The following is a 15000-nucleotide window of genomic DNA, read 5'->3' on the forward strand; positions in this document are numbered from 1 at the left end:
ACACACACACACACACACACAAAATCAGGTGCCACAACTACATTATACTACCAGAAAAGCCTTGGTGGTGCAGCGGTAGCATTGTCACCTCAGAGCAAGAGGTTCTCCCATTTGATTCTTGGCTGGAGTGGCTTCTGTGTGAAGTCTGCATGTCCTCCCTGTGGTCGAGTGGCATTTGAAAGACATGCGTGAATGGGTGTGCCTTCGTTGAAGGTTGGGCATCGAGCTGGCCCCTCGGCACCGTAAAAATCTACTGCCAATCATTAGCGGACCAGAGGTCCGCTGTGGTGACCCCTAACCGGGAAAAGTCGAAAGAAGAAGAAGAAGAAGAAGAAGAACAACAACAACTTTATTACTGATTCCATGCATAACACACAAGCAGACCACAGACAAGACAGGCCCTTAACAACATGCAGTGCAACTATGTCCAGTTAATGTTTCCAGTACTATACACCTGTGAGATAAGCAACATGACAGTGTATAGAATGGACCTTCACCTAAAACACAGTGCACCCATCTCCACCATACTATTGCCCCTGTATAGTAGACTGCATACACTTTCACAAAAATATGTGCAAATATGTTACTGCTCCTGCAGATATGCCACTGTGATTACCAATTCATGCACTGCAGTGAACCCCTCCTCAACTGAACATACAAGTATTGCAGTCTGGCTAAGTTTAACAGTTGTGTCCATGGCAAACTGGCACCCCTCAACATTCCTAGATCATAGATGAGCCATAACAAAGCAGTTTCTCACTCACTGGCTACAGGATGTTGGACTTCAGCCATGCCAGATGTACCTGTGGAATTGTGGGGGGAGGTATTGTCAGCAAACACAAATATGGCATTGGTACAGGATAATATGTGCATATATCAACATGTACAGTACAAACTGTGATATTTCCTTCATTGCTGACATTCTGAGTATGTGTGCACATGTGTGCATTACAACCCCCCCAAATGCAGATTGACCTGACATCCATGTGCAGGTATGCAGATGCTGCCACTATGACTGCTACAGTATTAAAGTGATGACCACAAGAGGCCTACCTGGATGCCCCTCTGCTGTGGAAGCTGTGTCACCCACCTCCACAATGTATGGGGTGATGGATGCTTGCGAGCTGGTGGCTGAACCCAGGTATGCCAGGAACTCCTCTGTGGATGAGAGTGGTTGTTGTGTTGCAGGCCCTCCACTGGTTCCAGCACCGTCCCTGGCCACAGCTGCAACCCTTTGCCGTGCAGCATTTATCATGTCTGTGGTGCGGTGTTGGACCTGCTCATAGCTTCTTTCCTGTAGCCTGACATGATTTACTGATGCAACAAAGTTTGCCCCCAGTGCAGCATGTTGTTCCTGATTCTGGCGACTCGTCAACAGCAGGATGTCATGATGCAGTCTGAGGCCATCAAATATAACTTCATTCTTTGCTGCAGAAAAGGTGAGTTCCTCTGTCTGTACATCACTCCTGAAAGACAAGAAGAGGGGAACATATCACAGGTCCACATACATTGCTCTCCATTATGTACATACCCTGCACATCCACATTTGCCAGCACTATCCTCTACTAACTCCCACATCATACCGTGCCATCTATCACCACAGTATGTATGTGGCTATTAGCAACATAGTGAGGGTGGCAAGAACCATAGCCAGAAACCTGAAGGCCAGATGAGACAGATGGAGGCCATCTCTGGCAAAGCATCGTGCTCTGTTGATCATATCATCCCAGGCTGTCAGGTACTAGATCCTCCTGGAATGACAACAGAAGCCAATTGTTAAGGTCAATAATTTCCTGATTGTATTGTGGCATCATTCTGGGTGATGGCAGAATGCTGCTTAAGGCTATGGACATAATTGCCTGGGACACATAATCAGCAGGCACGATCATGTCTCATTTCATATTGTCCAGGCCAACCATAAAGTAGTCATGTTTGCAGTCATCATCTCCCACAATACTCATCTAGCTAGGGTCAGACATACAAACTTCTCCAAAGTTGATTACAGCCTCCTGAGGGATGGTATAAACAGCTTCACAGCCCCTCCCCCTCTGCAGGAACTGGCACCAATATCCACAAATACACCAAAGCACTATACATGCATTTGTATAGATGCATGGAGTCAGGTATATCTGACAGAACTACATCATCCTTTGCAAGGATAAGTAAACCTGTTTGGTGGACATCTGCAATAAATAGACTCTATAACAGGAGTGAAATATTGCTGTCCAAGACCAAGAAGGAGCAGGTGCCCAATTTGAAGCAATGTCTTTTTAGCCCAGCAAGCAAACAAGAGCACTACTGAAATCTTGCAAAGCAAACTCCGAGCCCACATTGGCGAGATCCACTACAGACAGTGATATCTTCTTTTTCACATATGTCTGCAGCCTGAAAGGAAGCACCCAGATCTTCTCAGAAGTGGTGGTCAAGGACACCAGATATAGAAATGCTGTAGATATAGCAAACATGCTGCCTGACAGAGTCAGGGAAAGCTTCACCCCCTGTCTCCCCATCGGTACATCAGGACACCCCCAGTACCTGCCCTCTTACCCTTTATCTAGGGAACAGGTCATCACTGGCTTCTCAAAGTCATGGAATACAGTCTCCATGGGACCTGATCACATTGCAGGATGCATCCCACATGACCTCAAGCATGAACTGGCAGTGCCATTAGGCAGTGTATTCAACCAAATCTTGAATACCACCTTTGTCCCAGCCGAGTGGAGGACACCCACTGTCATCACTTTACACTAAGGTGGAGCGTTCACAAATCTGGCACATTATACACCCATCAGCCTAACTAGCCTGATCTGCAAGGTCATGGAACAGATTATCATGAACCTCATTAACAACAACATTGGCGGCCTCCACACACTCGATCACACACAGTTTGGCTTTGTCAAGGGGAGATCATGTCTGTTACATTTGGTTGACTTCTTTGACACAGTCACCAAAGCCATGGATGAGCAGGAGACAGTGGACACTGCCTACCCTGACCTGGCCAAAGACTTTGACAGTATTCCCCACTTGTCCATAATAGATATACACTTTCAATTAGGCATCAATCCATATGTTACCAGATGGGTAGCACACTGGCGCACTGACAGCACCCACCTAGTCAATACAGGGAAAGCCACCTCAAGCAGTAGACCTGTAACTAGTGGCATAACCTAGTGTTCTATCTTGGGGTCTCTGTTACGTGTGATTTACTCTTCTGAGGTGCAGCAGACAACCAGTAGGCTATGGCTGACCATATTTGCAGAAGACTGGATGCTGGGTGCTGTCACCAAGTCACCTAGTGATGTGGACATCCACCAAGAGGATCTCATGCAGCCACATGAGTGGTGCCACACACATGGCCTCAGGCTGCATACCACAAAATTTATTCCATAAAAATGTCTTAGCGCCTCGAACAGCAAGTTCAGTTGCTTTACATTTTTTAGAAATTCATAATAGTAACCCAGATGTACTCCAAGCTACTATTTTAGAGGAATTTTTTGTTAAAAAAGGTGATTATAAACTGTTAAAAAATATGTTGCTGTACAAAGAATCCATTTTTATATTAAAATATAATACATTAGTACCAAATGGTTTAAATGTTGAAATTAATTGGAAATATTTATTATAAATGTATTTATATTTTTCAGCTTGTTAGTATTGGTTCTGTGGAGTGAGTGGAGTCTCTTTAAATATTATGTTAGTTAATAGTTTAATTAACTGATTGGTTCATTGTTTGTTTGTATAAAAAGGAATGATTTTTTACCATGAATTATGTGCTCATTGAAGGCTGTGGTAGCCGAGGCGCTAAGACATTTTTATGGAATAAATTTTGCTACGTGCGATCCTGGTTGTTTGTTCTTCCTTTTCAGTCTTTTTTAAGACTGTTTGGTGCTGGTTTGTTGATTTGTTTCATTATGGCTTCGGATTCCATGTTGGACATTCCGAGTTTTTCGTGATGATTCCAATTCCACTCACTTTGCTGCTACTACCCCTCCGGTTCCTGGTGCTACGGGAATTCTAGGTGTATCGGGTAATATTGCATCACAGACTACGGATAATTTTGTATCATCTGGGGCAAATAGAAAGGTCCCAGTTTTAAATATTGAGACGAACTTGGCAGTTAACCAGTTGTCTAATTCTACTGTTAATATTGGTCAACAAGCTGTTGCTCCGGCATCTTCATCTAATGCTGATTCTGCCGTTACTGTTCTTCCTGCTGGTTTCTTGGCAGTTGCTAATGAAATTCGTCCTCCACCTGTGGGTCATTCCTTTGAGTTAATGGAAGAGAGACAACAAAAGTTCTGTGACCCATTTGCTGCTTTGGGAGCTTCGGCCCCAGGTATGTTTACTAAAGATATTCAAAAGACAGTTGATAATTTTGAAAAATTGATTTTCCGTGAAACTCGCTCCCATTTTAATTTGTTGGGTTTAAATAGATATATTGAACTAAATATTGCCCCCAGGGGGCTGAGAGCATTCAAGAGTCCAGCTACACCTTTTGACTCTTTGGATGCCATGGATTTTAAATTTAAGGATCGATGGATCGCTGCTGCCCATTTATGTGCTATGGAATGGGTAAATATATTAGTAGAGAGAGAGCGTTTGCTACATAATAAATTGTTACGCGAGTTACATGATATGCATTTGAATCTGGTTAATGAAATAGGTACATGTAAGGTTAACAACATCTTTAAAAATTTAAAGGAAAAGCTAAACAAATTTGAAGAGGAACAAGTACAGTTTAAATGTACTAAAATTAAAAGGGACATTCGTGCCTATAATAATGGTCGAGCTTTTCTATGGAAAATTCAAAATAATTTATGTTCTAGGGACAAAAAACTATTTAATAATTCAAATAAGAAACATCTCTCTGTCTCTTTTGCCTCTTTGGAAGGAGGAGGTTTTACCACTGACTCTGAAGGAGAGATTTTAGAATTTCCATCATTACCAGATGCACAGAATCCACAAGCCCATAAGCAGCGCTTTCAGGCCAATTCAGATTATAATAACAAAAGAGGGAACAAGAAAAAGGGATTTAACGCCTGTTCTCCACAGAGTGAAGGACAATTTAAGCAAACGACTAAACGCAGCAGATGGAACTAATGTGCCTTTATTTTCTTGTGTAAATAATGCTTCTAATGTTGTGAATTTATCTGGCTTATCCTTATCTGAAGGAGAAACAGCGGTTTTACAGTTAGGCTTAAAATTTGTACCAACAGTGGTTCCTAGAAACCATGTTATTAAACAAGAAATTTTTCAGTTTATTAGAAAACTACATTTAAAATATTATTTTGCTGATAATAAAAAATGCGTTGATGTTTATGATGAACAAAGTAGTTTAGATAGTGATATGAGTGATGACAGCTTTTTTTCTTGTATTTCTGACGATGGTGGTCCCTCTATAGCTAATGCTTATACTTTGTTAAATACTGATGATATCAAATGCCGAAGTAAGTTTATACCTCCATACACTAATGATACCATCGCATGATTTTTCTGATATGTTACATTTTTCTTTACAGGAACTGATTAATACTTGTGATAAGACTTCTCATTCTTTTAATATGACAACATGTGAATGGTTTTCACTGAAAAAGTTAATAAATAGGAAAGAATTAATAATTAAACCCTCTGACAAAGGAAATAAAATAGTATTACTTCATTATACTCAATATTATAATATGTGTATGCAACATCTCAAAGATAGCACTACTTATCAAGTGAGCACTTATGAAGAATATATAGATTCTATAAAACAATTTATTATTCTCATTGAAAGGGGTGTACGCTTAGGCTATTTTTGTAAAAAAGATTTGGATACTAAGTTTAATACAGATAACTGCCAATTAGCTACTTTTTATTGTCTTCCGAAATTACATAAGGACGCATACAATCCTCCTGGTCGTCCTATTGTTGCATCTACTCAGTATTTTTTACAAAATGTAGGAGAAGTCATACACAAGTACTTATTACCATATGTAGAAAAATTAGATTCTTATATTAAGAATTCTTTTGATTTTATTAATAAAATTTCACACATATACTGGACTCAAGACATGTTTTGGGTTACTGTTGACGTGGTTAGTTTGTATACCAATATTAATCATCAGTATGGTATGCAAGCTTTACATTATTTTTTGGGTGACAGTCCGGTCTCCCATTACATATTAGATTTAACTCAATTTTGTTTATTAAATAACTTCTTTAGTTTTAATGAAGTTATTTATCATTAATTGAAAGGAACTGCCATGGGGGCACCTTTTGCCCCCATGTATGCTAATATTTTTATGGCTAAGTTTGAAATAGATTACATTTATAATAATAATTTTGTACAGAATCATGTGATGTTATATTATCATTATATTGACGATTTAATATTTTTGTGTCATGGGGGTTATGAATTGGTATCTCATTTTGTTTCTGATCTTAATAATAATAAATATGGCATTAAGTTTGATGGTTTACAAGTAGGAACAAAAATTAACTTTTTAGATATTACTTTAATGGGAAGAGAAGGTGACCACATCTTCACCTCCGTTCATCATAAATTTGATGACGGGAATCAATATTTATTTGGTACTAGCTGTCACCCTCCACACACTATTGATTCCTTACCCTATGGGGAACTAGTTAGACTCTCTAGATTATGTAATGATTCTCAAGATTTAGAAAGACAGATTAATAAACTTATCAATGTATTTTTACATAGAGGGTATAAAATAGAATCCATTTTACAATCCATCAATAAATTAATAACAGCTACTAAGGCACATGGGGTGTTAAGTACACACTTTAGACAACTTAATAAAGTGAAGTATGATGACATTTATTTTGTTACAGTTTATAATCTGCTAAGTAAGAAAATTTGGAACCTAGTTAAATATTATTGGAATTTTTTAACAAATGATAAGGTTTTGAGAAAATTGCTTCCTGTGAGTCCAAAAATTGCTTATAAAAGAGGACAAAACTTAGGAGATTTTCTTATTAGAGCTTATTATATAAGCCCTGTTGAGAAATTAAATTCCTTATTGGCAGTTTTTCGTACTATACCTTATACTTGCAATGTATGCCCGTATATTAGATTAACTTTTAATAAAATAAATAATAAAATGCTTACACCTAATAAATGTTTTTCTTGTTGTACATCGGGGGATATTTATTGTCTCAAATGCCCCTGCAATCCTTTTTATATAGGGGAAACTAAAAGGAAATTTAGGATCAGATTGCAGGAGCATATTAGAGACATAAGAAAAGGAACAACAGCAAGTTCAGTTGCTTTTCATTTTTTAGAAATTCATAATAGTAACCCAGATGTAATCCAAGCAACTATTTTAGAGGAAATTTTTGTTAAAAAAGGTGATTATAAACTGTTAAAAAATATGTTGCTGTACAAAGAATCCATTTTTATATTAAAATATAATACATTAGTACCTAATGGTTTAAATGTTGAAATTAATTGGAAATATTTATTATAAATGTATTTATATTTTTCAGCTTGTTAGTATTGGTTCTGTGGAGTGAGTGGAGTCTCTTTAAATATTATGTTAGTTAATAGTTTAATTAATTGATTGGTTCATTGTTTGTTTGTATAAAAGGGAATGATTTTTTACCATGAATTATGTGCTCATTGAAGGCTGTGGTAGCTGAGGCGCTAAGACATTTTTATGGAATAAATTTTGCTACGTGGGATCCTGGTTGTTTGTTCTTCCTTTTCAGTCTTTTTTAAGACTGTTTCGTGCTGGTTTGTTGATTTGTTGCATACCACAAAATGCAGCATCATCCCCTTTGGGGAGAATTACGTCCCCACAAATTATCACATTACTAACAATGTCCTAAGCATGCAATCAGTTGTGAGGGATTTGGGCACACAGGTTGATGACATCATGACATTTGACCACCATGTTGCCTCCATTGTAAGGAAAGCCTTCTACATGGCTCACCTGATGTGTAAGGGTATCCCATCCAGGGACATGGGGGTATTAACATCCCTGTATTCCTCCCTAATAAGGCCCATTATTGAGTATAATGCCCCTTTCATCATGTACCTCACAAAGCACATGCAGCAGCTGGGGAGACCACAAAGGTTCCTCACCAGGGAATACCAAGCCCTCAAACACCTACCATGCAGATAGGCTAAAAGCCCTATCCCTCTACCCAGTTTCATACAGACTCCTCAGAGGTGACCTCTGTCTGGCATACAATACGACTACGGACTCTACCTAGACTGGACTTCTGCACATCCGTAAGTCAAGCTCCACTCGAGTAACCATCACACGTGCCCTCAACCTGGTCTGTGACATCAACAGGACTTGTTGGTGGGTCAGATGTGTGCCCCAGACACTCACCCAGCTGTGGAATAGACACCCTGTCCACATCAGGCAGAGTACCTCTTTACCCCTTTTTAAGGGAAACCTGGATAACCGGATGGTAAACAGGACATACACCCTTGGGATACCACCTGTGTCCCTGTTGGACTGGGACATCAGGTGCTGACTTGCATAAACATGGGTTAAACTCTGGGCTAGACTTATGATGGCCTCAGTATCAATAGCCTAGTAACCACCTATTATCCTAGGTATACCGGTTATGGCCCTGTGTGTTGTGATGGACTGTGTTGTTATGTCTGTACACCCATCACTGCCATCTATTATTGTGTGTCCCCTCTAGGCAATGTCCCAGTACTATGTCATACAGCCACCATCTGACAAAAAGGTGAGTGGTACTGCAAGTGTAGGGGGACAGTCCAGCAACATCTGTGTGATCCAAAGACAGACAACACTGCACATGTGCTGTATGGTATCCTCCCTGTAGGTGTCTGATATCTGCAGTACACAGATGTTTGCAGAATGTGTACATGTGCCTGATATATGTTGACCCTCTACCAGATAATCTGCCAGACAAATGTGGGTGTCTGGCAAACAATTGGACAATATGTAATGGTTGTTCTCAGACTGTGGGGAATCTGTCTGCCTCACGCCAGACCCCTCAGAAAACAGTTTTGGTATATTAATATCTGGTACTGTATTCATTCCTTTACATTGTATGCTTGATATGTACACTCTGTTGCTGAGGGCATGCTTGTGTCCCCCCACTACTATTGGCTATAACCTGCTGTCCTGCTGTAGGGGTTCAACAGGCATGCTAGCCATAGCTCTCAAGTGATGACATATGGGTGTGGAGTACACAGTGACCTAGCCTGAGTATATCAGGAACAGTCAGGGACACCTGGAAAAACTATGCCTGTGTGACATTCACAGACTGGGAGGAGCTGACTGACAGTACATCATGTGATATTCCAGCTGTATCCACCAGTACTTACTGTCACTATTGTATAAAACAGAATCCAGTAGCATTCGTACATGAACCGACCATTGTTGGAGGGACTCAAAGGGCCTGAGCTGTGATGTATGTCACAGCAGATAGAGCCGAAAGGGAAACCTGTAGGTGCTGGACAGCTGACTAACAGCAACATGACATTCCAAGATATGTCCTACAGACCTACTTTTGTAATCCCTATTTCCTATAACTGCATCCTCACATCTGCAATCCATTACATGGGAAGTTCTATTACATACCTGGTATACTGCTGTACTCATTTATGTGGAGAAATCCTGTAGTATAATGCTTATGATATCATAGCCTGTCTACGTAAAAAAAGTCACAGACCTGTTTACCATGTGCAGCAGATTGCCTTTTGTAGGTAATGCTTATGAACAAGTGATTGCTTGTGCACCAATCTGTGGCTCATATCTGCTAACTGCATCCAGATCAGCTGGGATGCATTTTAATTAGCCAACAGCATGGCACTACAGTACTATATATAATGCCTTCGTGTAGGCCTTCTCTATTTTTCTCGCCTTTGAGATGGACATTATCGAGGGTAGGTAAAAATACTGTATACTGTCTGGATTTATGTGGTATATCCACAGTTTTGCATGCTGTGTTTGGCCACTGTAAGCAGACTTTGTGATTATGTGGCAGTTTACTGTTTAACAATGTGGGTTGAGGTCAGTAAGGGAACAGACAGATGTGAGTGTCATATGTCATTTGTATCAGAATATGTATGCTGCTGCAGTAGCTGCTGGTCTATTAGCTGCGTATGTTTGTAGGGGAAGACTGTGACACATGTCCCTGTCTCTTGACCATTCCCCCCATCCCTTTATGTATGGGTGTTGTGTGGATCTCCTGTTCTAGCTGGTTGGGAGGTATGGTAGGTCTGTAGCAGGTAGCTGAACTTACTGTTGCATATGTTGTAGGCTGCAGATGCCAGGAGTCATACTGGGGATTGTGAACACACTGGGAGACAGCAAGCTGTACAAATCAATGAGGGAGCAGTGTCAGCTCTGTTGTCATAGCATAGCCAGCGTGAGCATACCCATAACAGTCCAGGTGAGGCATGTGCCTGAGGTACACAAGTTATGTAATATTGCCATCCAGAGAGTGGCAGGCGACATTAAGGACACCTATACATATTTCTGAAGTGTGTTCCAACCTATAGGCCTTTGATGTGCTAATATGGGTGGCAGTGACTGCAGTAGTAGCAACCAGTTTTGCTTAAAATTGCACAGCTCAGTTATTTACTTGTTGTTTTGACAGGCATGTATTTGACATGCAACAGACTGGAATGGAATCTAGGGCTGTGGGTGGCAAAATGTAAAACATGCTAGGAATGTAACAGATTGAGTTACTGAGTCAATACTATAGCAGGTGTATTTGCAAGACATATGTGCACTCATACAGTCTGTTAGACAGGATTTGCATGAACATGTGTGTTCAGATGGGTATGACGTATGACACTGAACTGTCTGTAATGCTTTTCTAATCTCAATCTGTACTGACTTGCCAGTACTTCAGCACACACAATAGGTTTTGTGACAACCATGCCAAAAGTAGGTGGCACAACTGTGGACATTCTGCAACAGTTTTGCAGTTGTTAGCTCTATCTGATACCCTGGGCCTCAAGTACATCCATGAACATTTATGTGGCTGTGTACTGGTTTGGTGTCTGCATCACAGTCCCAAGTACACTGTCATTTTTCCCATTATATGTACAAGCAGTGTGTGACTGGCAATCAGGATATGTTTATGGAAACACCTGTTACACTTCAGAGCTGAGTGGGATAGTGGGCTAATGCACTATGTTGGAATTGACAGGGTCCTGGGTTTAAGACTTGGCAGGGATGGTTGTTTTGCTGATGCGCCTAATAGTGTCAGAAACACAGAAGGTGATTAATGCAGTTTTAAGCGTATTTGCATGGGTTTGCATGACAAGTTGCAATATGGCGAGCCGCTTAGCTCCGCTTAAACCCGCACTAATTTTAAAAAAAGAAAGGAAAAAAGGGGTGATAGGAAAGTGGTGAAATGGAGGCAAACAGGGGGAAAAACATACCGAAGGGCAGGTATGGATGTGCAGAATGGATGTAGAAAAGGATCATAGCTCTCCATTTCTTCTACATCAACAGCTTTGCAGGTTGCAGACAATTTGAAATTTGGAGCCTCTGAGGGCATCATAATGTGTTAATTGAACCATGTAATGATTAAAGCATATCCAGTGGATGCGGGTGCAAAATGAAGAGTTATGCATGTGGCAATATTTTTTATTTGTGGGACAGATGCCCATTTTTTTAAGGAGAGAGTGGAATGTTGAGGAAGGGATATAGGTATGTGTGGGAAGGGAAGTTGGGTAGGAGAGGTAGCATTTGCAAACAGATAAGACAGGCAAGACAGCACACAGGGGCAGTGTATGACACATGACGGGGGAAATACTTTGGATGGGGAGGGTGTTGTGGAATCAGAGAGCCATGTGCGCACAGATGGCAGCAGTGAGACTGAGCTCCCAACCCATGGGCAGTCACTACTGCTCCTTCACTGCCCCAAAGGTGGCTGTGCTGGGGGCTGGGTGCCGGAGATCCTGCACATCATCCCTAGTAGCTATTGCTGGGTGACAACTCCCTCTCTATGCCCGCTCCTGAGGGTGGACAGGCCCCATCCCCTGATGCGGTTCCACCCATAGGCAGTGCAGGACCAGCAGTGGGGGCAGCACCAGGTTGGGTCCTATGTGTGCTGGGACCTGGTGCCATGGCTGGCTGAGGTAGGGTAGGCGGATCTTGCGGATCTTCAGGAACCGGCCTACCCAGTTGAGCTATGGTGTTGAGGTTTTTCACAGTGTATAGGTTATTAATGAACAGAACATTTAAATGTTAGTTATAACAGCATGCCAGGATGTTGCAAATAACCCAGTAAGATAACATTGCGTAGCATATGGAACACAACAATAAGTGGGATAACAGTCAGTATTGTAACAGCATGCCAGTAACAGTTATGGCGTATGGCTAACATCATAGGTAATTCAACAAGGTATGTTAGTATGCAACCATTGTAATATATAACAATAATAAAACACAGGGTCCAACATAAAGTTTTGAGAACAACATATGTTAAACATAAACCATACCCAATGTATAACAATAATATATTATGCTGCAGATAAGGGGTGGGGGCGAGAGAGAAAGACATTCCATTTGTACCAGTATAGGCTATATTATTTGGAACAGTACTCTTATATACTCTACAGGTCTGCCCTTACTTATGTATACAAGTACCTTATAGCTTCTGTAGCACCTACATACCTCTCAAGCTGTCTGCATGGGACAGTATGGGCCAAGCTGTAACACCTACAGGTACACAACTACAGGGGACTATTACATGTCAGGGGAACATATGTCATTACCAAGGTGTACTGTGGACTGATGTAGTGTGACTGTGGTATTGAGATAAATGAAGTGGATGTATATATATATATATATATATATATATATATATATATATATATATATATATATATATATATCTATATACATACACACAGACATGTACATAGTCCTATATTTATATATTTGAGGTCTGGGCTGGATGTCCCTCTCATGGAAAGTTAAGTGTCTTCCATAGTCTCTCCTTTCCAGGTGTAGTGACTGCTGTGGGACTACTTTCTGGTTCGCTAGACAGGAGTTCCCTGCATATAGCTTCTCCTACACTACTGTGCTCACAGCAGTACCTTCATGCTGGGCTCCCTGTTTTCACAGACCCTACTGTGTGGCACGACCAAATGTCTGGCAGTATTACTGGGTGGGCAGGTTGGGCTTTTCAGTCTTGGTTGGCAGCCAGCCTAGCAGAAGGTAAACTCTGATTTTAAACCCAGGCAGTTGGAGCTTGTTAGCCTATTCAGCCAGTTCATCTGGGAGAAGGTAACATTGATCTCAAATTCATAATATGGCCATTGGATGATGGCTCTGCTACCTTGTGGATATCTTTGGGTGAAAAAAAGGCTATGGGAGTAACCCAGACAGAAAATCCATAGTGGAGCCCCTAAGGTGGTTGGTTCTCAACACTGACTTCCTTCCAGCAGCTTCTGCAGCCAATCTGATACCAAGCATACTGTTTCTGTGTTTCTTTGGACTATATCAGGGGGACCAAGAGAGGGATCCTGTTGACCAGGCATCTCAGGATCTCCATATACTATGCCCAGGCTTGTGTCCTGCAGAGGACACTTCAGTGCCACTGCTCACAGTGTTAGAAACAACATGGGAGACAGCAGTTATGAGCCATAAGTCCAGAGTGATTGACATAAGCTCAGATGCTATGGGTTGTTTCTGATGGTGGGAGGGACTATCGTAGTCCCACTGGTCAGCTATCACCCACCTTAAGCTGGGCAGCTCCCACCCAGTAAGATGCTGACCTCCCACAGTCTGCCTGCTTCAATGGGTGCTTGGAGCTAAGGTGAATACTGAAGAGCAGACTGTAAAATCCTGCACCAGGGAATGCAAAAATGAAAAGTAAACTACTAATATTGCGACTTGTGAGCTGGAATGTCAGGATATTATGCCCTGGCATCTCTGATGATCTTCATCAGGTCAATGATTCCAGGAAAACAACCATCATCAATCATAAATTAAAGAGGCTCCACATCAGTATTGCTGCACTGCAGGAGACCAGACTTCCAGAAAATGGCATTCTCAGAGAACAGGATTACATGTTCTTTTTGGCAGGGGAAGTAAATGGAGGAGCAGCAATTGCATTTCATCAGTTTTGCTGTGAGAAATTCCCTGCTATTATCAAGTGAACTCCCATCAAAAGGTACAGCTCAAAACCTGTCTCTCCGCCTCTCAACATCTTCAGACCCAGTGATCATTCTGAGCGTTTACGCTCCCACAATCTGCTCCTCATTTGAATTAAAGGACTAGTTTTACTTGGAGCTTGAAACTGCTATTAGAGGGATGCCTACCACAGAACACCTGTTCATGCCTGGATACTTCAGCATTCAGGTTGGAGCTGACCATGACTCCTGGAGCAGCAACATCGGTCAGTTTGGTGTTGTCAAGATGAATGAGAATGGGCAGTGATTGCTAGAGTTATGCTCTTACAACAACCTCTGCATGACCAGCACATTCTCTGCCACCAAGCCTAACCCCAGAGTATCCTGGTGACAGCCGAGATCCCATCACTGGCACCAGCTGGATCTTGTCATCACTACAAGATGCTTGCTGTACTGTTCCCTTTTCACCTGCAGTTATCACAGTGCTAACTGTGACACTGATCACTCCCTGGTTGGCAGCAAGGTGTGGCTTCAGCCCAAACAAATTCACAGCTTAAAGCAGAAAGCAGTCCCTTATATTAACACTGCCAGGACTTCAATGCCAGACCTGCATGAGCATTTTGCTGATAGTATTGCAATAACCCTCAAGGACTGCCCACAAAGCAGTGGAGAAGTGAGATGGAACTACATCTGTGACACTATCTACAACTCCGCCATGAATACCTTTGATAAAAGAGAGAGGTAGAATCCAGGCTGGTTTGAAGCTGGAATTGCTGTGATTGAACCAGCACTCACAGCCAAGCAAGCAGCACTGCTCAAGTACAAGAGAGAGCCTTCACAGGCAACTCTGGCTGCACTCAGGATGGCCAGAAATGACACCCAGTGGATTACTTGGTAATGTGCCAACAACT

Source organism: Protopterus annectens, chromosome 13.part0, assembly GCF_019279795.1.
Source record: "Protopterus annectens isolate FY-2018-M chromosome 13.part0, PAN1.0, whole genome shotgun sequence".
Taxonomy (NCBI): domain Eukaryota; kingdom Metazoa; phylum Chordata; order Ceratodontiformes; family Protopteridae; genus Protopterus; species Protopterus annectens.